The 27,489-nt window shown below is 46.2% G+C and overlaps 1 protein-coding gene across 1 annotated transcript in view; it reads right to left on the bottom strand.

The window, feature by feature from the left end:
• The window catches only part of NEIL3 (nei like DNA glycosylase 3), a 243,898-nt gene that overhangs the window by 12,825 nt on the left and 203,584 nt on the right, over window positions 1-27,489 (bottom strand). The window lies entirely within an intron of this gene.

Raw genomic sequence — 27,489 nt, 5'->3', positions numbered from 1 at the left:
GCTCCATTCCCATTTTTTCTCATTTTCGGAAAGCCCTCAAAACTTTTTTCTTTCTTCAGGCTTTCCCGGGCTAATCTCTCTCGCACCAGTTAGGCAGATTCCGATGTGTTCCTCAGCGCCAGGAAGCCGCATGGCCACAGAGCGCTTTATAAATTTCTTTTTCATTTCATTTCAGATGTGTATGTGATGTTAGTGAAGAGAATGATTTACACCCCTCAGATCATATTTTTTTGAACGCACGCCCTGCATATATTTTGAAAAAGTGGGGTTAGGAAAATGGGCCCATGGGAATACCATACATACATATAGTTTCACTGCACACGGACTCGAGCCTGTTAGTGCCCAAAAAGCGCATTTATTGAAGAATGTAATGAAGTGTATCAGAAAAGAAATGGACCTCCGCCATGAGACTTTTAGTCTCACTCGTTTTACGGTGGCGGTGTCTTCTGTTGTTGCAACTGTTCAGGCATTCCTAGAAGAAACCAAATATTTCTTTACATGAATCGGGTTTCAACAATATTTGAAGAAACATAGCAATGTTTAAAAGAGCATTTCAAGGAATACAGAGCAATTTTCAAGAAATGGCAGATAGTAAAAGCAAACAACCACTTGCAAAGCCAACAGGTTTGACGTTTGTATGACAGAGGATTGTAAGTGTGCGTGCTGTACGCATATCAAAGCTGTTGGCATTACCAGTGCTCGTTTACCCAACATCTGAGCCACAAGAATCTGAACAAGCATTTGCAATGCAATAGGTCTCGCATTAGATAAATGTAGAGCTATTGGCTTTGCAAATGAAAAAGAAATGTGGCTTCCGCCTGCCTTTGTTTATTTATTGACTTTTGTAGAAATGGTGGCATGCCGCACTTTAGCAGTAGATGCTTAAAGCTAAGCGCAGCATGCCGCCATTGCTACCAAAGTCAATAAATGGCGCACACTACAGAGGAGCGGGGGCGAGGGAGCGCGGCAGCAAAGCAAACGAGCGATAATTACAACACATGTTTATTATTAGGTCTCAGATGCTGCAGCTGCGCATAACAGACACCACTGGGACATGGTTGGTTACATTTCAAAAAGAAGCTGGGACATGCACATGCCTTTCACCAATGGCGTGCTGCCTTTTTTACAAAGATGCACGCAAAATCCAATAGCAGCTGACGAAACAAAATCACACGCACGAGCGTGTGGTCAGCTTTCAGAAGCCCCTGCATGAGGTCTCTCGCTGCGCGAGTAGTGCTGCGCACTGTAACGCTAGGCACAAGACCTAAATATGGATGATGATGCAGAAAAAAAGTTTGCTTTCATTTCTATAGATGCTTTTATTAGCGCTCACTCCTAAGTGTTAAAGCCACCTCTGGCTAGCCTAAGATGTTATATAGTCCCAGGTGCTTTCTAATACAGACGGAAGGAAACAACAGCCAATAAAAACCAGCATTGGCAAAACCAATAGGTCTCGCATTTGGGACCTTATAAGTGTTTAGGCATGCAATAGTTAATGTTGTTGCAGTAAGGATATTGTGCTGCATAACTAAATACGTATAAGGTCCCAAAGGCAAGACCTATTGGGCATGCCAATGCTTGTTTTTTAAATCAGCAGCGGGTCAGTGGCACATGGTGCTGTGTGGGAGGATTAATGCTGGGGAGCAGGGTTGAAAACAATTGCAGAGGTACTCAGTTTTCCACAGACAACACTTTTTTAAGTAGTTGGTGCCCAACGACAGCTTAAGTGGTCAATGTTTTACCCGGTTGCGGAGTAAGCATGTATGTTAGTTAAAAAAAAAAGTCACAATCGGATTGTACTTTGACGAGCACAGCACATGTTGGCCTGTATGTTACTTTGTATGTTCTCGAAATCAATAAAAGAAATCTAAACCTAAAAAAAATTCACCAAAGTGCTTCTCTATGTAACCAAAAGTATATGCAGCGTAATTATTAAAAGTAGAGAAAGATAACATAACTTTAAAAGTAGATGAACAGCAATAGAGAACTATAGTGTGGATGTTCACATTCCAAGCATTTCCTGAGTTTTGATGGAGCTGTGTTACTCACACTACCCAGGATTAACATTTGCTGGTTTTCGAGTGAGGAAGTACTGAAAGGAGGAGGGACGAACACAGATTCAGGTATTGTGGTAGGGTAATAATACAACCCCAAGACATAAAGGATGACTACTGCACCACAAGATAAATAGAGGGACGATCATCCTGAATGGGATTTCCATTAAAACCAGTGTCAGAGGGGGATATTCATCTTAAACGTAGATAAAAGCCCTGATGAAGTTCAACTTCGATTGAACGAAACGCATTGGCTGTAACCTTGGCTGCTTTTAGGAAAAATACTTCAAAAGTTCAATAAAGGTATGAATTGATATAAGAAGGAACTGTGGACTTTTCGTTGATTGCGTGCACCATTTTTTAATTTGTTTTTAAGCATTTCTGCTCAGCAGTGGCATCAAGAAATGGCTGATGCCTTGGCTGAATTGCACCACTCTCTAATTGAAGGGAATTGTGTGGGATGTGCTGTTCCAAAGGTCTGCCATTGCATCCGGTGATTACAAGACATCTACTTATCACCGTATTTATACTGTAGAGGTGTGCTGTTTTTCTCCAATGTCGTATAGCGGCCAGTACTGTTTTGAGACAAGTCAGTGTTCTTATGTTTGTTCTACTTGGATAAAATATGAACACCAATCTTTACTAACGCAAAACAGAGTTTCTCAAAATGGGAACATAAAAATTAAGTACCATTTCTAATTGCCTCTCATTGTCCATGGGTTCGGGAAGCCAGAGCAGCCTTCGAGAAAAAAATGCTACTGTTCAGGAAGGCACCTCACTAGAAAATGCCCAATTTATTTATTGAGATCTCACAATACAATGCATTTTTTTATTGATGCAGGCTTTAAAAAGGTACTCATCGCAGATTTAACCTCACTGTGAGATATTTCGGATTAACTCAGCTAATGCTAACAAAAGCTCTCCTGTTCAGTACCACACAAAGCAGTATGTCCTTAAATATTGAGCTGTTTGTATGAGAGATCAAGCTCTTTTACTCTGGCTGAAAAAGACTAATAAAACAAACTATCAGTAAAGGCCCAGCACTGTCCGCTTACTGAGGTAACAACATAATATATTGCCGTACTTGGGTACTGAGTCCACCATCCACCCCGAAGATAATTTCTACTGCACGCCAAAATGTACACTCCAAGGAGGTCTTACCGACTGTAGATTCAACTTCAGATTAGGCCAAGGATTTTTTTTTTTATTTACACAGATGTCATTTTGCGTATTTCCCAGTATTTCGGGTTACGACTGATAGGCGAAATTCACAACATTACGCCACGCCGTAATTAAGATGTTGCCTGGGTAAAAATCCTACCATTAGAGCACGGGAACAATGCGAACAACTCAAACACTAGCAGATGTTATTTGTATTAAATGCAATTGTGTGCTTTATTTCAGCCCCACATGCTTTCTCTTGTCCAAAATATATGCAGGGACGCTTTTCACACTCGATCCAAATGCCGGATTGGCATTTCATGTATGTTTTTTTCTGGAATGCATGCAAAGGAAATTACACATATTTCACACAGATCAACTTCAGATCTGGCTTCCAAGATGGAGAGTTGACGGGGGACAGTGGTGACTGACCAGCTTCTTACCGTCAACAAACAACTCTCCGCCTTCCTCGAGACCAACGGATCCCTCGACCGCTCACAGTCCGGATTCCGAGCAAACCACAGCACCGAGACCGCCCTCTTCGCAGCCACTGACGAGATCAGGTCCCTGCTCGACAACGGGGAAACTGCTGCCCTCATCCTCCTGGACCTCTCAGCAGCCTTCGACACCGTATGCCACCGCACCCTGATACCGCGCCTCAGCAACACTGGAATCCAAGGAGCGGCACTGGAGTGGATCATCTCGTTCCTCGCCGGAAGAACCCAGAGAGTCCGCCTCCCCCCGTTCTGATCCGCAGCCACCGAAGTCATCTGCGGCGTACCTCAAGGATCCTCGCTCAGCCCCACCCTCTTCAACGTCTACATGAGCCCCCTCGCGGCCATCGCACGCCAACACAACCTTAACATCATTTCCTACGCCGACGACACCCAGCTGATCCTCTCCCTCACCAACGACCCCGCCACCGCCAGAACCAGCCTACACGAAGGAATGAAAGACGTCGCCGAGTGGATGAAGAACAGCCGCCTGAAACTGAACTCAGACAAGACGGAAGTCCTCATCCTCAGACCATCTCCATCCGCCCGGGACGACTCCTGGTGGCCCCCTGCCCTGGGCATCGCACCCAAACCAACGGACCACGCACGCAAACTGGGCTTCATCCTGGACACCTCCCTCACGAAGACCAAGCAAGTGAACGCCGTCTGGTCATCCTGCTTCAACACCCTGCGCATGCTCTGAAAGATCTTCCGATGGAGCCCCACCGAAATCAGGAAGACGGTCACCCAGGCCCTCGTCACCAGCCGTCTGGACTACAGGAACACCCTCTACGCCGGAACCACAGCCAAACTCCAGAAAAGACTCCAGTGCATTCAGAACGCCTCAGCACGACTCATCCTGGACATTCCTCGCCACAGACACATCTCTGCCCACCTGAAAGACCTGCACTGGCTCCCCGTCAACAAGAGGATCACGTTCAGACTCCTCACTCACGCACACAAGGCTCTCCACGACATGGGACCGAAGTACCTCAACAGCCGCCTCACATTCTACACACCCGCCCGCCAACTCCGATCCGCCAGCCTCGCCCTCGCCTCCGTCCCACGAATTCGGAAATCCACCGGAGGAAGATCCTTCTCCTACCTGGCAGCCAAGACATGGAACTCCCTCCCCACCCACCCTGGACCACCTCTCCTTCAGGAAACAACTCAAGACCTGGCTGTTCGAGCAGTAGCGACCACCCCCCCTCCAGCGCCTTGAGACCCATTACGGGCGAGTAGCACGCTATACAAATTTTGCTGATTGATTGATTGATTGACTCAGAGCCTCTCTGAAGGTTCCTACCTCCAAACCATTGGCATTCATTCGCAGTGTGCGATTATCCGGGCAGGAAGAGATGGTCGTCAGTAGAAATACCCTTGCATTAGTGCCGGCTGGAGTTACCTGCACTGGGTTTCACCACAGCTGTACTGAGGCGACGAGAAGAGAGTCCGGAGGAAGGACGACTAGTCATGCGCAGCAGGAGACATTTAAGGCCTTAGTTATGGGATGTGTTGTGTTTATTAACGGGGTCAATTCTCTGTTCAGCCAAATGGACTTCCGAAGCCATATTACTCACACATGCACATCGACCAGGGAAAATATCTGGAAGCTTTTCACACAGCTTAAGAGGAAGGACTCTCCAAAAGAACCAAAAATAAAAGTGAGTCCATCTGCCCTGGGCATGTCCAGGATTCTGGTTAAACACAAGCAGTAATGCCACTGAATTGACTGACATCCTCCTCTACATCACATCTCATGTCACCAGGGCACAAGTCCTAAAACCAGTTAGGCAACGTACAAATCAGATCTGAACACAGAGGACCCTCCCTGAAGAGAAGTGCATTCTGTCTGCATAGTCTGTCAATTAGGGCCTGGGCCTTAAGTGGGCTGTGTCCTACCGGTGCTAAAATGCATGTGTTGAGACGGGTCCCTATAGGGCTCTTTATTTTTGTCCTCACCCTCAGGGCTAAAACAAATACTTTTAACTCTGCAGCAGTGCCAGCCTTCACTGCTTCCCATGTAGCTTCAAAGAGACTCGTTGTAGTTCTTTTAGTCTGAAAAAGGTTCAGAACTGAATCTTTTTCAATATTCTATACAACGCAGCCATACCATTTATCTTATACAACTAACAACCATTGACAAAGCCAATAGTCCTGGCTTGTTGTAGGTGTAATTTTACTTGTATTACATATCTGGATGCAATGAGGATGTGGTCTTAGGCTAGACTGCCGACTTTGGAGCTGGGAAACCAGGGGTCGACACCACATCCTTTGATTCTGGGCAAATCACTTAATTTCCCTGTGCTTACCCAAAAAAATGAATGTGTACTTGTGTAAGTAACCGGTTATCATGTAAAGCGCTCCAATACCTTCCGGGCGAGTTAGCGCAATATAAATCTGCCCCCCCCCCAAAAAATGACGGAAGTTGCAATTTACCAGTCGGGCGACACTCTATACTAAGCACGGATTTTTAATTTGGGTGTTTTTAAGCCACGTCCTTAATTCAATTCAATTCAAATGATCTTTATTCGGATTTTGAATACATTCATAAAAGTACATACAGAATGAATACGATTAAAACAAGTTAAGACATATGTTTAAAAAATTGTTATAAAATACAGATTTTAAGCAGCATATATGTCATAAAGTGCGAAGTACCAATATCAAGTGCAAGTACATAATAGGGAAAACATTAGTCACTGGGGTACTTAATCACAAACTTCTAAAAACAATCATTTATAGCAAAACACATATGCAATTAAGTCTATGTTCAATTTCCAGTGAATTAATAAAATGCATAGAATAAAATGCAAAAAATGCGCCAGATTACATAAAACGGTTGTCCATTATCCATGTTCCATACTTGCCCTCGATCTCACACAAGCTTTTATAAAACAGCTCAAAGTATGTATAACATCATCAAAATGTAACATTTGAAAAAAATTTAATGCCAGATTATGATCTCTGATGTTATATTTGCGAAGAATCGGAATTAGATATTTGCAAGTATACAGTTTGTAATAGCCACAGAAAAAAAGATAATGCAACAGACTTTGTTTTCCACCATGAGGACATGGGCAATCCCGCTCTTCGAGTCCAATGTTATAGCCAAGGGGGAAGCTAAGCAGATTAACTATGCTTCCATCCCGAAACCTAAACAGGAGACTCCGGTTCCACTTTCCCAAAGGTAGTGATAAGTATCTGTAAAAATTAACCAGGCTATCACCGCCTGGGTCTATAATGCTCAGATATCTGATAACAGCAGGTTTGATAGATTCTGAACTCATGCGTTCCTCTTTATAGAGGACAAGCAATGCCTGTTTAATGTTATTCTTGTGGGCAGGTACAATAGAACTAGGGGAGCTAAATAAAGAACCATGCCCCACACTTTCCAGACTATTCTTAACTGCAGTTAACCAGGGAATATACTGTGATCTATCACTTAACAAGCAGTCGGATATTATACTGCGCGTTAGGGATGCTGCTGGATTTAACCATATTTTAATCCAAAAAAGAGCAGGCCTAGACCTAATAAAATCAGCAATATAAGGCAGCCCCAGTTCATTATGACAAATAAATGTAGGGGCGCTGAGGACTCCCCCCAACACCCTTCTACAGAATCTGTTTTCCTCCAACTGGTGAGCCTTACTATTACAGTAACCCCACACTTCTGCACCGTAAGTCCCCGTTGGCTGGCATTGAGTGCGGTAAATGTTAAGCAGGGGTGTTACAACATCAGCCAATTTGGGTTGTCGGAGAGACAAAATTGAATTAATTGACTTACTAATTTTATTCCTAGCATGCGCCGCATGTGGCTGCCATGAGCCTGAATTGGAGAACAACAGCCCTAAATAAGGGAAACTATTTGTACATTGTAGAATATTATTACCAGATTTAATTGAAGTAATATTGTACTTTTTTGGACCGCAATTCATGATGAAAGATTTTTTAAAATTGGTATTTAAACCAAGATCTGACATAAAGGTTACAAACCCAGAGATCAAAATGCGTAAAGCATTCGGGGTACGCCCCATTAGTACTGCGTCGTCCGCATAAAGTAAGGTAGTAATGGGGGAGCCATTTATAATTGGGACATCCTTACAAATCCTACATAAAGTGCTACTCAATCCATTAATGTATAAAATAAAAAGCAGTGGGGCGAGTACGCAGCCCTGTCTAACTCCTCTGCTAATAAAAACATCATTGGACAGATCACCATCATTATTAATTCGTACTCTGGCTTTTAAGTCCCGGTGCAGGTCAGAAAGAAAATACACCAGTGACTCATCCAAACCATAATCGAGCAAAAGTGACCACAACCTAGAACGATTAACAAAATCAAACGCGGAACTCAAATCCATAAAGCCTAAATAAAGAGGGGATTTTTTAACAATGATATATTTGGCCATAATTAAGTTTAAATTTAGGCATTGTTCGACAGTGCCTACTTGGCTTCTAAAGCCCAATTGACTACAATGGAGAACATTATTTTCCTCTGCCCAGTTCCTTATCCGTTTAAAAATCACCCTTCCCAGAACCTTTAGCGTATTGTCAATCAGTGAGATCGGGCGGTAACAGGCGGGATCCGACCTGTCACCTTTTTTAAATATCGGAACGATGACACTGTTCGCCCAGGATTCGGGGATTGATCTATCACACAAATTATTAAATAAGTTACATAACAGGGGGGCCCAGAAATTAATTTCTGATTTAATTTGGTCAATAGAAAGACCATCAGGGCCAGGGGCTTTATTGCTAGCGCTATCTATTATAGCATCCTCGACCTCCATTAATGTGAAGGTCAGAGGTTCGGTATTATTGGGTAGTGAGACAATATCCGATGGAGTTACAGATGTAGCGTAAATTTGGGAAAAATGTTCTACCCACGCCTCACCAGTTATGTTACAATTTATTGGGTTAATGTTGGAGCCAAAAGATCTTAAGGACTTGACCTCTCTCCAAAAACCTGTGGTATCCTTTAATTTGGCAGTGCGCGTGAGAGATTCCCAATAGTTGATCACTAAAGCCTCAGATCTAATGTATAGGGCAGTTTTGTATTTTGATCTTAGTTCTCTCACAGTTACCATGTCCCTAGGGTTAGTTTTCAAAGCAGCCCTCAGGTCCCTATTGGCCTTAGAGCATGACAGATCAAACCAACGGGGACCATGTGCTGTGTTCTGCCTAAATGGTTTGGAGGATTCTTTTTTAATGGCCCCACATAGGTTGCCAAAGGCATCAACCACATTTCTACCAGAACTCGTATGTGACAGACATATCTCTACAATCTCAGGGTGTTTTTTGATTACTCTTGCGAGAATATCTTTATTGTCCACCCCTTTCCAAATTAATCTTAATCTGTCAGTGGACAATACCAAATTATGTGGACCAGACTCTAGCTTCCCTGCAACCTTCAAATTTTGTGGGATATGTAGATGTATTCTAAGCGGATAATGGTCGCTATAAGTGGAACAGATAACTTCCGCTTTTAATGTTATATCACTTAATTTGGGGCAAGTAAAAATGTAGTCTATCGTGGAAGCACAACCATGACCTATGAAGGTAGGTGTTGTTGGGCTATTTTCAATAGAACCTGCTATTTCTATTGAGTTTACTAGGTCGCGGGATGCTAAGAAGTTTTTCAGCTCTTCCCCGTTTTTACAGGGCGGCCTCCCGCGATACATATGGGCATTGAAGTCCCCTCCGATACAAATGCCATCAAAGGGCCCATACTTATGACCTTCCATAATATCATCGATAAATGCAAACAACAAAATAAAATTAACATTGGGACGAGTAAAAAAATCGTTATTATAAAAATTAATAATACACAATTTCACTCTGTTAGTGTACATCATAGCCATAAAACAATTGCCCGGTGTGGGGATCAGTTTAGTTTGCACCCCGGATTTTATTTTGGACCAAATGGATAAGCCCCCACTAGGCCGACCCATATGAGAAGGTGAAGCCTTTAAGTTATAACAGCGAAATCCCTCCTTTATTGGGTCCGTTAAACACCAAGTTTCTTGTAACATCAGTATATCACAGTTGCAATCAACCCAGTTTAACCATTCCCCAATTTTCAGCTTGGATTTCAAGCCAGCTATGTTCCAACTGACAAGAGATAATTCAGGGACCATGGACGATTGTTCCTGAGTCTGAGGTTTTTTACTTGGAACAGTTCGTGACATAGCTAGCGTCAAGACTTGGGGAGCAGCCTGGGGTTCTAAGTGAGGTGTCGAAGGTAATACAGCAAGATTAGTCGAAGAGGGTCAATCTTGCATATCCAGGTCCGACAAGGGTGCATATCTGTTAAACATCTTAAATTGGAATGGAGCAGTTTGGAATTGCATGGGCGGTTGCTGGCAAAACATAGGCGGTGCTTGAAACTGTCTTGGATAAAATTGAGGTTGCATGGAGGGGGGCCGCGGTTGTATTATCATTTGTCTGTAAAAGTGACTCAAAGGTAGCATAGTAACAACAGTAGAAATGGCAGAACAGTTACTATGTCTATTAAGGAGGTTTCTCACAGTCCCTGGGTTTTGAAAATTAAGGACTATGCAGTCGCCTTCCTTGTCTTTGGTCAAGGGCCCGACCCACGACACCCTGCGTACCGATAGAATCTCTCTGGATATGTCATATCCTACGCCCTTATGCTTGGTCAGCCAGTCTATGCATTTGTTACGCAATTGCACCCATGATTCCCCCTGATCTTCCCTCAATGGCGGTATACCTGCAAGGACCAGAACAAAAGGGCATGCATCCGGAGGCAGATGTAAAGCCGGCCCTTGGTGTTTAAACGATTTGCTTAGTCCTTGTCGGCTTTTACCCTCATTATTATTAGCAACCGCAGGTATAGATGCTATTGTAGTTTGAATTGGACCATTATTATTGTTACTGGTAGTAGAAGTAATATTTTTTCTTGGAGCAGGTGTGGGGGTAGGTTTAGTTGATACAGTTGGTAGATTAGACTTACTCTGTTGTGACCCTCCATTAATTGATTGTGGTTGAGTAGTAGGTAGGACAATAGGTGGAATTGAAGTCCCAGGATCACTCATAGCCCCACCCAAGATGGTGGTAATTTCCTGCTTTTTCAGTGACAGTGTGTTATTTACAGATTCCAATTCTTTTAAGAGACGGTCGGCTCTAATTTGATCCAAGATGACAGACCCCTTCCTTTTTGTTTCTCCGTTTTTGACCAGGTTGTCCAATCTGTCAAGTCTTTTAAAAACATTATTAAACTGGCCGATCATTTGTTTTTCTAACCAATTAAAAACAGTGTCCACTATAGTTTCAATGAGATTCACATTTTGTCTTGAAAGGTTACAATTATCCCCCATTAGTGTGGTTTGGGTCCATACAGTGTTAAAATTCCCACTTGAGTGAACGATGGAAGCTGCAGCAAATCCATCCATATCTGATAAATCTTTATCCTCCGTGATAACAACAGTTGAAGCCCCCGTAGTTTTTTGTTTATTCCACAGACTTTGTGGGGTGGGCTGATTCTTATAAGCTAAAGGTTGTTTCCTTTTATTTGCACCTTGCTTAACAGTACCTCTTTTACGTTTCCCCCCTCCCTGTTTGTTACTATGTTCCGGGCTATCCAGGGTGATAACATCAACCTGGGAAGCGATGGTGGTAATAGGTATGACATCAGACATTGAAATAGCAGGAGGTGTTGATGTCAATACCGTGTTTGAGATAGCCACAACTGGAGTTAAAGAGGGAGAGTCTGAAGCAATATAAGTGACAGTATTTTCGTCATCCGAGACGATAGGCACATTTACAGAGGGATAGGATGTCTTAACCACAGTAACTGCAGGGGTTACATGTGTATTCCCATTTATGCTATTTGTGGCACTCGATTTAGTGTTAATGGTGGAGGGACCCATGGAGAACCTCCTCTCGGTCTCCACTATCTCATTAAAGGCTGAGTCGATCAAAGTCTCAAAGGATGTGATAAGGGAGGCGGAGGTATCGACACCCTGGGTTACAACGTCAATATTCATGGCGACAGCCGCACAAACACCCGATGTGGTAAACGGATAAGGAGCTCACCTTTAGAATGCGATGTTAGGGAGGTGGCCCGTCCCGGCCCCTGCTGGCCCCGGACGGCCACAGACGGTCCCGCCCTTGTCCCGGGCTTCTCCCGGCGAACTCCCTCGCGCTCCCGCGCAGCGGTATTCACACGTTAAAATATAGCTATTACGATGAACACCCGGTCGTTGGGGGCGGGGAGGGAGAGCAACCCAGGTGGAACGGGCGGGGTTACTGGGACTCCTGGGAAATGTAGTCCCAGCCCTCTTGCTCGCAGCCCTCAACCCCTGTCTTACCCCAACAGCAGCTAACAGCCCACGAAGGAGAGCGCCCCTCTGCAAAGCGGGACCCGCGCAGCGGGTTCCGCGAGTCGTTGGTGGAGATGCAAGAATCCACGGGCGAACCAAACAGCAAGGCAGGTTTATCAAAGTGTCCCACGAAGTGCAGTCCAAGCCGGTATTAAATCACCCGGTCGTTTGGGGCGGGGAGGGAGAGCAGCCCAGGTGGAACGGGCGGGGTTACTGGGACTCCTGGGAAATGTAGTCCCAGCCCTCTTGCTCGCAGCCCTCAACCCCTATCTTACCCCAACAGCAGCTAACAGCCCACGAAGGAGAGCGCCCCTCTGCGAAGCGGGACCCGCGCAGCGGGTTCCGCGAGTCGTTGGTGGAGATGCAAGAATCCACGGGCGAACCAAACAGCAAGGCAGGTTTATCAAAGTGTCCCACGAAGTGCAGTCCAAGCCGGTATTAAATCACCCGGTCGTTGGGGGCGGGGAGGGAGAGCAGCCCAGGTGGAACGGGCGGGGTTACTGGGACTCCTGGGAAATGTAGTCCCAGCCATCTTGCTCGCAGCCCTCAACCCCTGTCTTACCCCAACAGCAGCTAACAGCCCACGAAGGAGAGCGCCCCTCTGCGAAGCGGGACCCGCGCAGCGGATTCTGCGAGTCGTTGGTGGAGATGCAAGAATCCACGGGCGAACCAAACAGCAAGGCAGGTTTATCAAAGTGTCCCACGAAGTGCAGTCCAAGCCGGTATTAAATCACCCGGTCGTTGGGGGCGGGGAGGGAGAGCAGCCCAGGTGGAACGGGCGGGGTTACTGGGACTCCTGGGAAATGTAGTCCCAGCCCTCTTGCTCGCAGCCCTCAACCCCTGTCTTACCCCAACAGCAGCTAACAGCCCACGAAGGAGAGCGCCCCTCTGCGAAGCGGGACCCGCGCAGCGGATTCCGCGAGTCGTTGGTGGAGATGCAAGAATCCACGGGCGAACCAAACAGCAAGGCAGGTTTATCAAAGTGTCCCACGAAGTGCAGTCCAAGCCGGTATTAAATCACCCGGTCGTTGGGGGCGGGGAGGGAGAGCAGCCCAGGTGGAACGGGCGGGGTTACTAGGACTCCTGGGAAATGTAGTCCCAGCCCTCTTGCTCGCAGCCCTCAACCCCTGTCTTACCCCAACAGCAGCTAACAGCCCACGAAGGAGAGCGCCCCTCTGCGAAGCGGGACCCGCGCAGCGGGTTCCGCGAGTCGTTGGTGGAGATGCAAGAATCCACGGGCGAACCAAACAGCAAGGCAGGTTTATCAAAGTTAATTAAATATACCACGCCCCTTTGGGAGACCCCCTCGTTTTTCATCTCACCAAGTCCTGAGTAGGGGTGCCTCTGGTTTTCATGCCTTTGGCCTGACCGGTGATACCGTATCAAGCTCAGGGCAGCCCCCAGCTGGGGTAGGGCATGGCAGAGCTGGCAGCGGGGGTGGGGTGGGATAGATCGTGTTCTAGGGCGGCCCTGTGCCTTTAAGCGGAGCCAAACCCGCCTGCTATTGATGCTGCTGGTCGGGTTCCTGCTTCCTCCTGCCGTCCCAGCTGCGCCTGGCATCCCTGAGCCTGCTACCCGCACCTCCCTTGCAGCCCCTTCACAACACCCCCTCTATACGCTTTAGATCACACCATGACCGAGGTAGCGGCCGCGCTGGCCAAGGAGCTGGCTCTGGCCGGTGGCCTGGGCACAAACAAGCAGGCGATCAAGTACTTGCAGCAGGACTTCGAGGTGCTGAAGCGTCGAGTGCCTGTAGTCGGGCCAGCTCTACAAGGACATCTCGTTTCCGGCCATTGCCTCCTCCCTGGGCTTCAAGGAGCTGGGACCCGGCTCCTCCAAGGTGCAGGGCGTGAAGTGGAAGCGGCCCACGGTAAGTCGGGCTCTGATGGCACTTCATAGACGGAGGGGCCGCGGTTACCTGTGGGCAGCTGAGGACAATTATGGGGAGAGAGTGTACGAGGAAGGCGGCGGGGTGGGGACTTGGAAATTGAGGAGCAGAGACACGGCGAGTGTCCCGAAGTGAGGGGCTCAAACTGTTAGATGGGGAGAGTTCAGTGGTGAGTGCGAGAGGCCGTGAGAGGGGGAGGGGGGTAGTGAAAAGGAGAGGGACTGTGGAGTGTGAAGGGGTGGGGCGTGTGAGACTAGGACAACAAGCGCGTGCCTCCCGCTGAAGGGCAAAAAAAAGATTTGGAGAGGAGGAGGTAGCAGGGGGAGGAGAAAGAGGAGGGGGCCTGTGGCGGTTTCCCTTGCGGGAGCGAGCAGGAACCATATGTTTGTAATTATCACATGGTTTGAAAGCTCGCTCCTGCAAGGGAATTGCCAAATGTGCACGCATTGCATTCAAAGCAATGCAATGTATGCATGTTTTTGGCAGCAAAGCTGAAGCGATTGCTGTTGGACTTGGCCCTTCTGGCAGGTTCACCCCTAAACTTTTTGCTTTGGTAGGTGATTTGGTGTTCGTTATTTTTGGCTTCTGCGCACTTTCACTGTGTCGCAGTGTAAAGTGTGGGCGCACTCTAAGTGCATGTTGTGAGATAGGCCTGCCCTCCCATAGGAATGCATGGGGAATGTCTGTGTCCATGGTAGTTCCTGATGCGTGGGGAGTGCAGGCTCGAGTTTGGTATGTGCGGACTCGTGAGAATGAATGCTGCGCGATGATGTGTGCGGCGTTAATGTGCCTAGTGCGGAAGTGCCACTTCTAGAAGTTGGCATATCTGTGTAAGAAAGGTGAAATGACTGTCTGGCTTGTGATTGGCTGGAGCCGGCTGATGTGCCTCGCTCCAGGAGTCATGATGGTCTGCCCCGGTGGTGAATAGAGAGATTGACAGCCAGATGGGTGGGAGGAGTGCACCTGGGACCTGAATAGGGCTGGGCTTTCCCTACACAATGCTGGCTCCGCCCCCTGTGGTGCGTCTGATGTCCCTAGCCTGGCCAGTGAATGGGGAGAGGGGCTAAGCACAACAGAGTGCTCCAGAACCAGCTGTGTCTGGTTTTCCCCCACCCTCAGACAAAGGGAATATGTGTATAAAAGAGGGGCTGTGACCCCATGAAATTGTTCTCTTCCTGATCCTACCTTGAGGGGGGCCTGCAGCTGCTGGGTGCCAGGAGGACCGCCACTGGGGACTGCCTCCCTGCCTGGAGGGCCCTGTGAGCTGGCCCCTGGACCCAGCCTTTGCCCTCCCCACCTCCTACAAGACTTTTGCTGGACTTTGGGGACACTAGCGCTTGGGAGCGCTAGATTAGTTCCCCTAGCGCTTGGGAGCGCTTTCTTTTCACTTTTTCAGGAGCCCGGAATTTCTGGCCGTTTATTTGTTCCCCCCGCTTCTTTTTGATACTTTAACCGGAGAAGCCCAGCCGTCCTGCCCGCCGCACTGGAAGAGGAGGCCCCGTGAGCCCGGTAAGTGGGGGCTCCATGTTGGTGGTGCCCATTGGAGGCCCGAGCTTCTCCCGCATTTCTGGGCGGCCCCGTGGGGCGGCGGGCCGACATAACACTCACGGGGGCATTGATCTCGAGCCCGAGAGGCTCCAACGACGGGGGCATTGATCTCGAGCCCAAGAGGCTCCAACGAAGGGGGCATTTTTGTTGTTTCGAGTCCCCCGAGAGGGACTCCAACGTTGGGGGCACTTCTTTTGTTAGAGAGCGGCCCCGGGAAGCAGTGGGCCGCTCCCCCTTCACTCTCGTCCCCGGGGGGCATTGTTGTTCAGAGCCCCGTGGCTCCAACGTTAGTGCCAGCCTTTTTAGTCCAGAGCCCACGAGGCTCCAAGGGGGCATTCTTGTTTCAGAGCTCAAAGGAGAGCCAGGAGGCATGCTGGTGCCAGGCTCAAGTTCCTCAGCTGCCCAGCACTTAGTGGGCAGCTGCTTCGTTTAGGCCAGGAACCCTTGCGCATCCTTCCTTGGCTGCCTGCGCAGCCTGCCCTGACATTGTGGGCACAGGGCGTTTTAGCCCCTAAGAGGCCAAGTTGGCCTAGGGACAGTTTCATGTGTTGTGCCCTTGCGAGGGGTACATGTTGATGCCTTATGTGATTTCTGGCGCGAATGTGTGATTACTTGCCTACTGTGATTTCTGCATAATATGCAAATGCCTTATTGCCTATACCTCTGAATGTATTTTTATGCCTAGGAGGGTGTTTTACCTAGTATAGTTATACTAGTGAGTTCATGGTGCCTTGCGTGATGTTTGCGTAAGGTGGTTAGGGTTGCGTAGGGTGTACTTACCTTCTACTGTCGCAGGGATTCCGTTCTCCTACAGAACTGTGCATAGAGACTTGGAACCTCAGTGAGTTAGGGTGTGCCAAAACTCGCCTTAGTACCCAAAATCCCCTACCAGACTAGCTACAGTGTCTCATTGGTCATTACAAACTCCCAATGCTTAGACAAACCAGAACATGGAGTTAGAATACCTCAGGTAACGTGGAACACATGAACACTTTCGTTATACAATCAGTTCAATCCAGAACAAGGAGTAAAAGAGGACGCGTGCACATTTGAAATGTTTATTTACTAATGCTGTGTTCTCAAACGCAGTATCTTAGCTAATACAAGCAAACATATTATAAGCAACAAAGTAATCAGCATAGTTACTAGTCCATAGAATACAAAAGGTGAAAGCATGTTAAAATGCTAAAATGAATAGGGCTAAACAACACCTAATTCTCACACTCCCTAGCTAGTATATTATATTATATCTAAGATGGTCTCTTTGGGTTTTAGCAGGGCGGGCCCATACCTCAGATCCTAGTGGTAAGGGATCACATCATCTTCCACCAGCTCTCTGCATACGAAGCACCATCAAGTGTGTGTGTATGCTCTGTGCAAATCAATATAAAACGCTTCCTAAAGCCTGAATTTGGCCGCAACTGCATGTATGTTATGTGTAGGAAGGTGCGAAGATCAGACCTCACAACAACTGTGTCGAGATATCCTTGAAGGATTCAGCACTCACTGTACAGACCCAGCTCACTAAGCAAAGCTGATATCAGAGTAACAACATATTATTTGTGTGTGAATCAAAAACACTCTACTAGGCTCAAAGCTACAATAACAGTTATGTGTCGTGTGCAGAAGCAGCAGAAAGGTAAAATGGCGTTTAAACCCCTAATAAGCTCATGCTAACTTAACACAGCATATAGGCACAGCATATCTATATGACACCCCCCATGATCCGAGCACGGATAAGAAAAGATAAGATAAGGGGCTAATGTTTTAAATGCAGAGTTCAAGAACAATAGTCAGTTCAAATTTGAGTAAGTGAGAAAAAAATATTTTCGTCACCCAAAAAACCAAAATCTCACCATCATGACAATTTAGCGTTCAATTTGATCAAAGTCAATACGTCTGGGACACGAAAAGTTTCTCATAATTCCCCCCAAAAAATAACGAAAAAAGTTCAATGTCAACAAAGGCCTCGATAGGTCTTAGCCTAGGACTGAATATGCCAAATAAGCAGCAACAGCTTCCAAAAGGAAGTCACTGTTATCATCCGAAAACAATTCAGCCATCCAATTCAATAGCGGGAAAGAACATACATGCTCTTCAATTACCGGAGCCTCTAGCACCATCAGAGGACAACTCGGTGTGTTCTCAATGAAGCTGTGTGCAAAGAAATCTTGCGCCGATGCGAATATATTCCAACGACCCAGTACTCCATGCATCGCTGCCTAGGCCATAATCCCTCCGTCAGAACAAAGCAAATCATGAGCAACTAAGGGACTCATGAGTTGATTAAAATCCACGTCAGGAGACACCATATTGCAGATACACAAATCCAGGGCCCAGTCGAAATCGCAGCTCAGGCAATGAAAGACAGGCTGGACACATGTAAAGTAGGAAAATCAAAATGATAATCCATACGCAGCACTTCAGGTGGAGAGCGGCAGCGTGCCACAGTATTCAAGCATCCTGTTGCGAAACAGTGCCAGCCGTGACAGTTCATCTTGGAACACAGGATGTGCATCCATTTTAAATAAAACAAAATAGCACCAGAATGCCTGCAGCCAGCGCCAGTAAAACGGGAAATCCACCAAATAGGCTGGAAAAGATTGAATGGAAGAAAGCAGGAATGACTCCAAATATCTTTTGGAATGAAGTCACAAGACCGCTGCTAACTATTTAAAAAAAATGCGCCAGCCCCGACGTGGAGGACACGTTAAAGATTGTATGAATCAGTTCACTGAAATGCAATGGTAGGTCAGTATTTAATAAAGCATGCACCTCTGTGCGGGTGTTAGCTACGTGAAGGACAAATGTTTCACGAGCAGATGTCTGGGCAACTTCTTTTTGTGACAATAGGGCTCTTATTCGACTCATCCCATTGAACTCTGCTTTCAAGGTCGGAATCCTCGGCCAGATGGAAACATCCAAGTTCCCATGCGTGGATGGGTATAAAACATTTTTACAGCAAACCACACGTTCACTGACTGTTACGACATAAGCAATGCCTTTTATTAACCCACAGCAATCTTCATTATTTGAAAGTAAATAACTGCCGTTTGCCAGTAATGTAAAAGTGGGGACGATAGCGGGCACGGGGGTACCTTTCAAAACACAGGCTAAATTAGGCTGTTCTTGATTGCAAGAGCCGTGCAATTGAATATGTCTACACAATAATGAGTGATCTAGTCTTTCGGTGCACTCTTGACCTTTCAGATAAACTTCCTTTCCCTCCCTAAGGCATCTGTATGTAAAAGGAAGCGACCAGGCTTCATGGAGATAGGAACTACCAAGAGGCTCTTATCTACCAATGGCAAAATATTTCATACAATTTGTAAATTTGAAAAGCGCAAACGGTAATGTTATCAACCCGTGGATAAGCCACGTTGCAGCAGTGGCCTCCGCCACAGAGAATGGCAAAGACTCCAACCGTTCTATGTGTAACATGGAAAAAGATGCATCTCTCATTGAAAGCAGTCGCTGTTTGTCAGTAAAATTAAATGGGGCAAAGAGAGATGATACATTCATGTAATTCCAAGGCACTCTCCCCGACTTGAGTGTCTGCAGGGTCCACACAAACTGCATAATAGAACGCAATTCATTTTGACCATGGTATAACACAGACACTTCATCTTGCACAATATCAACAACAGATGACACAATATTATCCAATGTGTAAATGCGGGCAGAAAGTGTGTTAATGCTATTATCAACCACTGCAAGCACCTTTTCTAAATTAGCTTGATCAATGGGTTGCCGCCTCAATCTGTGACCTTTTCGAGATTTCATTGTAAACTGCATATATCCATCTTCTAGATCTACCTCTAGCCGGGCCTTTAATGAAATCATTCAAATCAACATCGTCAGTAAGTTTAGATAAATGCAGTTTAACAGACGCTAAGGTTGAATGTTTGAGCCAATTCTAACATAATTTGCCCACGGAATTAGTGGGGACGGAATGATCATTCTCAAAACGGGGATCGGCCCTGACTTGTGTAAAACCACCAGCTAAACCCAGAAAACGATGTTGGCACGAATCTGCACTTCTGTGCCACAGCAGCCAACCTTTGGGATCCAAACTGGATATGTTAAAGGACGATTTTTGCAATAGAGTTTGCAACTATTTAATCGAAAATTTTGTAATATTACTCCAACCTGAATATTCTTCTAAATCAGGGAAGGAAGGAGTATTTAAGTTTTTAGAAGTAGCCAATCTAAAGCATGTTGTCTATGAAATGGTAGAATTCAAAAACAACATATGATTCGGGATGAGACATGCACGGTGCAAAGCCTCAGTGCCTTGTACCTGCCAACTTTTAGAACCCCAAACAGATTTAAGGTCAACTCTTTCCTTCCACAACTCGTAGCCTCCAACAGCTAGCTGGTCTAGAAAGGACTTAGAAAGTACTTAGAGTACAATAACTTAGTATCGGTAAGTCTAACCTTGGACATGGACTTTTCTGTCATTTTAAAATAAAATGAAACGGGATTTGACTTATTAAAGTCAGTAAAATAAGTGTACTTTTTCAGAAAGGTACTCGAACTGCCTTGCAACGGAGCTGGGCAATGCTCCCACTGTGTATAATTGACAGCACTCCTTCTGGAATTAGATTTATATAGGTAGTGGTTGCCATAATGTTGGAAACAAAATAAATCCCCATAATTAGCAGATTCCAGATACAAATCTTCAGCATCAAAGGCAGCATAATATTTCAAATCTGAAAACAGTGCCTCTACTGCCTGAACATCCCAATCCTTAGAACGTATGTTTTCTTTAACTATATCCCCCATGTTAACTCTAGGCACATTAGGGACATTAATGACTTCAGTGGGGCCATGGATTGGAAATTTAACAGCATCCCATACAATCCCATCCAGGACAGGCCAAGCAGTGATGTTAACAAATGCCAAGTCTCTCTTCAATCTGTGGGAAGAATGTGACGAGGAAAGGGGTGCCAATGATCCATTGAGATGTCGAATGCATATTCTCTCTTCGACATAGTGTCCATTGACGAATCGGAAAAAATAAAACACAAGACCAATTGACATAAAAAGGTAAACAGAAAAAAGCACCAGGCAAATTTATGCCCAAGGCGGAATCAACATTTTAAAAAAATAATAAACTTGTATAGACTGCAATCCATGAGGGCTTTCCCGATGTGTGTGAGACAGAGTCAAATGAAAATCTGTATTCTGTGGCCAAACGTGTTTGCAAATCAGGCATCGATAAGTCAATTGGGTAAGTGTAGTCAATTTCATCAAGGTGAGTACCAGGCAATGTACTCAATAAAGGACTAGAAATTGTAGGCATCTCGATGGCCACCTCCGGCTCAGGACTAGAAGCAGTGGCCAAAACAGAATTTCGCACAATCGAAGGACAGGAGACAGCCGGTGTCATACTAAGAAGAATCGGCCACTTTTTGTATCTTGACATTGTCAATAGAGATATCCTCTTTTCCTTACGACCTGGAAGTGGTGGTAAAATGACTGTTCTTGTGCCCTTCACACCAAGCACGGGAACCGGAGCTCGATAGGAAGGACCAAACTCTTTCTTGTTATCGATCGTCTCCCGAACCAATTCTCCAACTTGGGGTGGCCAGCCACTACCGGGATCTGCAACGCATTATCCGAAGTGGAGGGCAACTGTTCCTTTGCAAGACTGTCTCTTGTCTTTTGTAGGGTCTGTAAAACATTGCAATGTTTATCTACGTCAAAGGAGGTAGCATCAGCCACCGAGTCTAGACCGTCAAGGTCCGGTACATACATCTTGATACCAAAGAGCATTTCGAATGGGGTCCGCCCACCCAGAGACCTTCTAGGGAGATTATTAAGAGCACGCTGCACGCCATTGAGATGGGCCAGCCAGTTCCTGCCAGTGCCTATAACTCGAGCTGTCAATTATTTACTTTAAGTCACAGTTTATTCGTTCCATTACACTGTTGCCCTCAGGCCTGTATGAAGACAAAAACTTGACTTGGACTCCCCAATGAAGCCATGGCATCCTTATACGCCTTAGAGGCGAAAGCAGGACCCTGATCCGAATGGAAGGTACCACAGGCAAAAATCCCTACAAAGACAGGCAAATCCCTTATGACAGTCCCTGAATCAGTGCTGCGGTGAGGCCACACCCATACAAAGCGTGTGCATGAATCAACTGTGACTAAGACGTACATATATGCAGTATCCGAAGAAAAAGGACCGCAGTGATCTAAACAAACACATCCTAGTGGTTTATTAGAAATCAACAACTGTGTTTGGGGAGGACGCGCAGCAGTTGAAGGCTTAATCTGCTGGCAAATGTCACATTGAAGGACATAATCGCGCGTCTGTTTTTACAGTCCCCGCCACCAAAAACGCTGTTGTAACTGAGACACAGTGGCAGAAACGCCCGCATGCACAGACGCAACACCTTCATGTGCCGCTGTGAGGAATGTATTTCTGCGATCCGAGTTGGGAATCAATCTCTCCCCAATGTCAGGTATTTTCACATAAGGAACTTTATCGGGACTTAAGTGGTATGAGTACTTCGAAGGGAATCCCTTAGGATATTTACCTCCTTTCTCAGTGGCAGCAAAAGCCGCCAAGATATCATCATCAATCTTACTTTTGGACCGTGTAACAGCTGCAACTAAATATGTCGATACCACAGATTTCGCTGACTCATCAGCAAGCGAGTTGCCAAGAGCGTGGACTCCAACGCGCTGATGACCAAGAGTATGAATTACAAACACGAGTGGCAACCGCTCTTTAAGCTCAGCCACTCGGACCCAGATCATTTTATCTTTTATTGTGCTACCCTTGGAATCACAAAAATCATTCTGAATTCAAAAGAACAAGTTCTCATTGTAAGACTGGACACAGTAGTAAGAATCACTTACAATAAGCGTCATCACACTAGGATCAGCGTACTCTAATGCAAGGATCAAAGCACAAAGCTCTGCTAATTGTGCGGTGCAGTCCCCTAGAGTCTGTGTGTGCACAACTCTGGACTTGAACTCATCGTTCACCATGGCACCTACCACAATGGCGCATGCGGAAACGTAGGCGTGTTTAGAACCATGCGCAACCTGCGCTGAACCATCAGTGTATATGATACAAGGGAAATCCTCCAAAGGCCGCATAGCCAAAGGCGCAGGATGAACAAATTCATATTGCGAAAACTCCTGCGACCGCAAGGAGGCGTCAAAAATAAACGTGACATCCGGAGATGTCAATGAAGCAGCCCATTGTATCCACCGAGGGTGCAAAGCCTTAGAATTTGGTAGACTGGCTTTCGTAACTGCTTCCAAAGCAGGACACGGGATAACAACCAACATGCGTTTTCCCTGTGACAGAGCACGTTCCATAAGAATCGCCATCTGTACAGCTGTTAAAACTTTCTCCACAGTGGAAAATCGCATTTCAGCCGCAGTGTACAAGTGTGACTTGAAGGCAATAGGTACTGTGTCTCCTTCGTTAAAAGTAAGGTAAGTTAAACCCCCCAGGTTGGTGTGGTTATCACGAGTCAGTAAGTATTTAGAAGCGAACAGATCAGCCTGTAAAGATTGCAGTATAGCTGAGTGTTCTGGCAGCCAGCACGATTTGGTCAAATTTGGTTATATCAAAGCATACAAAGGCTTGATACGCTGGGCATATTCCGTAATGCATGTCCTTCCGAAATTTAAAAATCCCAGCAATGACTGTAATTTTTTCAGAGTTGTCGGAGCGTGCAGCTGTGCGCATTTCTCCAAGAAGTGAGGAGCTAATCCTCTACCTTCATTGTTGAGCTCATAGCCCAGGAACAACACGGTGTACTCTGCAATGTGGGACTTTGCAAAGTTGAATTTGTAACCGAAGTCCGCAAAGCTACAAATTATGAGGTCAACTCGACACAGATGCTCCCAAAGTTCGTCGTCTGTTAGATAGATGTCATCCACACACAAGCATGCATCAGGGTCGATTCTCTCCAAGAGAGAGACTATGCGGGCAGCAAATACGCCGGGACTATTCTTATAGGCCATTGGTAACCTTTTGAACTCTTTTTGGACGCCACCGCATGTAAAACTCGTCCATTGAGAACTTAGACCATCCAAATGGTGGGCATAAAAACCAAGCGTCTTTTTACACCTCTTACGCACAAGACTATCCACCAAGGCAGAGCCGTGAGTATTCTGTACTGCACAGGCACGGCAATGCGAGTTCAAATGCCGATAATCCAATACCAAACGATATGACCCGTCAGGCTTGGTCACAGTAAAAGGAGTTATTCATTGGTGAAACACACGTTTCAATTACACCTTGATATTCCAATTGTACAAGAATTTCCGCAACGGAAGCCTCAGCTTCACGTCTGATGGGATATTGAGGTTGAAGCTGTGGCTGTGACCGCAAAGGAATTTCGTGGTGTGGGGAAAATTTATCCCAACCACAGTGTGTACGGTACAGAGCCCGCGCAAGGGCTCTAGCCCACTCTTCTGCAAAATTCACCGCATGTTCCTTTGAGACCGTGTGCGCAAAACTAGGGAGCATTACCTTCTCCCCTCTTGGAGCTGCGAGAACAAAAGGTGGGGGCCAGTCAGCCTCCGCTAACAAAATGTAATAGGTAGTTGTAACATTTTCCCAAATAACCCTTTTATGGTACATTGAATGTCACCTTCAATGAACAGGACTATTTCACAAAGTCTGTCAGGGGGAGCAACCCGAGTGTCAGCAGTTTTCACAACAACATAACGATCAGTCGCTGTCACCTTCAGTAGTGGACGGAGGGCCTCTCGCACTATGGTGATCTCCGCCGCGCTGCCCAGCAAGGTCAGAGCCCATGTCTTATTCCGAAGCTGCGTTCTCACTATCTGTGGCATATCTCGCTGATAAAGTGGCGACTTTCTTCTTTTGAAACTGGGGTCTTTTCGGTGTAAAATCGTCCTACTTGCCTTTACCGTCTTTCGGACGGGGCTGGTCGCGTCCCTGCTGGCCACCCCAACCCCTGCTGCCTCCTCCTCCATCGGTCGATGAGGCCGATGAGTCCTGAAAAGAACGAGGAGAGCGTTGATCAGAAACCTGAAATCGATCAGGTGATTTTTATCGTTGTGCGATCGCGCAAGTCATAAACACGTTCTGGGGGCGCAGGCAATGGAGACGCAGGACGAGACTCTTGTCTCTGTTGTTGTTTCTTCCCCCCCCTTTTTTTTTTCGGCCAATTCTATTTTTTGGTCTTGGGCTATTCTTCAGTTTCTGACTTCTGCCCTTGGGGTTGTTTTTTCTCTTTAGTAGAAAAAGGCTTGAGACCCCTACTATTGCGGCCCACTTTTTTTATAAGCCGCCACAATTATTCGTGCTAACTGTCGGTGTTTCTCGACCTCGAGAATCGCCTGCAAAGCATTGGCTACCTGAAAGTTCACCGCATCCCCCTTGACATTAGCAAGTATGAGATCGTAAACTACATCAAAGGAGCCACAAAGGCGCATACCCAATTCAACAGCAGATTCAGGTCCGTGCTCATCCTGAACACGTTTAAGGACCGTTGGCAAAACAGTCATAGACAGTGTGCCGTAACACCTCGCATAGACTGCCGCAAATGTTCTACACCAGGTCTCACAGTCACCTATTTCAGGGGTCAAGTCTTTCGGCATGCTAATTGTCAGAATCCTGTGTTTCTCACCAGGAGTCGTGTTAGGAAATACTGCTTCCAGTTGGTCAAACTTTTCGGCAAGCCAGAAAGGAAAATCATCCCTATCCTGGGGGCGCTTGCCCATCACAGCGTTGACCATTACGGGACTGAGCTTCATACGGCCCTGTCCAGCAGGAAGCGCCGCAGCTCCTGGGGCCCCGCCCGGGAGATTACGGGTTATGTAGTGCACTAACAACCTAATCACGCTAATTGCGACTACATTTAGTCGTCTTAGCTCAACGCGGGTACATGCGCTGTGTTAAGGATAAGGCGTAAATCCAGAAAAAACAGGCCAATTTTCGCCTGGAATGGACAAAGGACCTAACCTCGGAGCTGACAAAGAGTGTGGTAGGGCGCCATCAAACCAAACGCGGTGCTGCCAGGCATCAATAGGAACTTCCTGTGCCCTATACGGAGTATATTCCAGTGGCACAGCAGTGGGAGTGTATGTGTCGAACACAGTAGTATTTGCGTTCACAGCTGGGAAAGTCACCCACGAGTAAAACATTTCGTAAGGGTAAGCTACCTCTGCACTCACCACCATAATCACGGCCATGCCATCCACAGGAACATTATAATGCTGCAAATCGTTGCGCACCGCAATGCGACTATGCTGTGGAATGTTCACCGCTGCCATAACGACACAGAAAGAAAGAGGTACAAAGTAAACTTTGTAGCACAACTGGGTAGTAATTCAAGGAAACCTTTTTAGAAAGATTCAAGCTTGAAAAGACCTATGTAAAAATAGGTACGTTTGTCCGACACCACCTTTAACCGGAAACAATAGTGAAGGTGTTAAGGATTGACCATTGCACTACTCAAGTGTCATGTAATAAGACCACCAACGATTGGGCGCCATGTCGCAGGAATTCCGTTCTCCTACAGAACTGTGCATAGAGACTTGGAACCTCAGTGAGTTAGGGTGTGCCAAAACTCACCTTAGTACCCAAAATCCCCTACCAGACTAGCTACAGTGTCTCATTGTTCATTACAAACTCCCAATGCTTAGACAAACCAGAACATGGACTTAGAATACCTCAGGTAACGTGGAACACATGAACACTCTTTCGTTATACAATCAGTTCAATCCAGAACAAGGAGTAAAAGAGGACGCGTGCACATTTGAAATGTTTATTTACTAATGCAGTGTTCTCAAACGCAGTATCTTAGCTAATACAAGCAAACATATTATAAGCAACAAAGTAATCAGCATAGTTACTAGTCCATAAAATACAAAAGGTGAAAGCATGGTAAAATGCTAAAATGAATAGGGCTAAAAAACACCTAATTCTCACCCTCCCTAGCTAGTATATTATATTATATCTAAGAAGGTCTCTTTGGGTTTTAGCAGGGCGGACCCATACCTCAGATCCTAGTGGTAGGGGATCACATCATCTTCCACAGCTCTCTGCATGCGAAGCACCATCAAGTGTGTGTATGCTCTGTGCAAAGCAATATAAAATGTGCCTAAAGCCTGAATTTGGCCGCAGCTGCATGTATGTTATGTCTAGGAAGGTGCGAAGATCAGACCTCACAACAACTGTGTCGAGATATTCTTGAAGGCTTCAGCACTCACTGTACAGACACAGCTCACTAAGCAAAGCTGATATCAGAGTAACAACATATTATTCGTGTGTGAATCAAAAACACTCTACTAGGCTCAAAGCTACAATAACAGTTATGTGTCGTGTGCAGAAGCAGCAGAAAGGTAAAATGGCGTTTAAACCCCTAATAAGCTCATGCTAACTTAACACAGCATATAGGCACAGCATATCTAGATGACACTACCAGTGGTTACTGGTTGTGTGCTACATTTGCTATTTGGTGCTACAGTTATTATATGTGCTATGTACTAAGCGTTATTCCTCCAAAGTGCTAATTCTACCAAGTGCTAGTTCTACCAAGTGCTTATTCCTGACAGTAGCCCACGTGGCCCTGTCCCATGTACATAATCCCCTGTAAATTCTGCCCGTGCCTATGGCACATTGTAAAGTGTGTGTTTATTATCTAATGTGTTTGGTATAATACAAAGGCTATTTTTATATATAACCTTGTGTGGAGTTCCCTTTGTGGTGGGCCTTGGGTGTTGTTGCTGGGTGCACGCGCAAACGCTTTACACATCGCCTCCGAGATAAGCCTGACTGCTCGTGCCAAGCTACCAAGGGGGTGAGCAGGGGTTATCTTTGGCGGTTGACTTCCTTGCCCTGGCTAGAGTGGTGGTTTCTGCCTGGCTTGGGCGCAAGCCTTAGCCAACCGGAAATCCCCATTTCTAACAATTGCTAAAGGTCTTTTCCTATTGAGCGCATGCGCTGCATAGGCGAGACCTTATGAGGAGACTAAAATTCTCATGCAAGTCATC

Source organism: Lissotriton helveticus, chromosome 2_1 (genome assembly GCF_964261635.1).
Source record: "Lissotriton helveticus chromosome 2_1, aLisHel1.1, whole genome shotgun sequence".
Taxonomy (NCBI): domain Eukaryota; kingdom Metazoa; phylum Chordata; class Amphibia; order Caudata; family Salamandridae; genus Lissotriton; species Lissotriton helveticus.
Note: the sequence above shows the minus strand (reverse complement) of the source record. Positions and strands in the feature narration are given on the sequence as shown.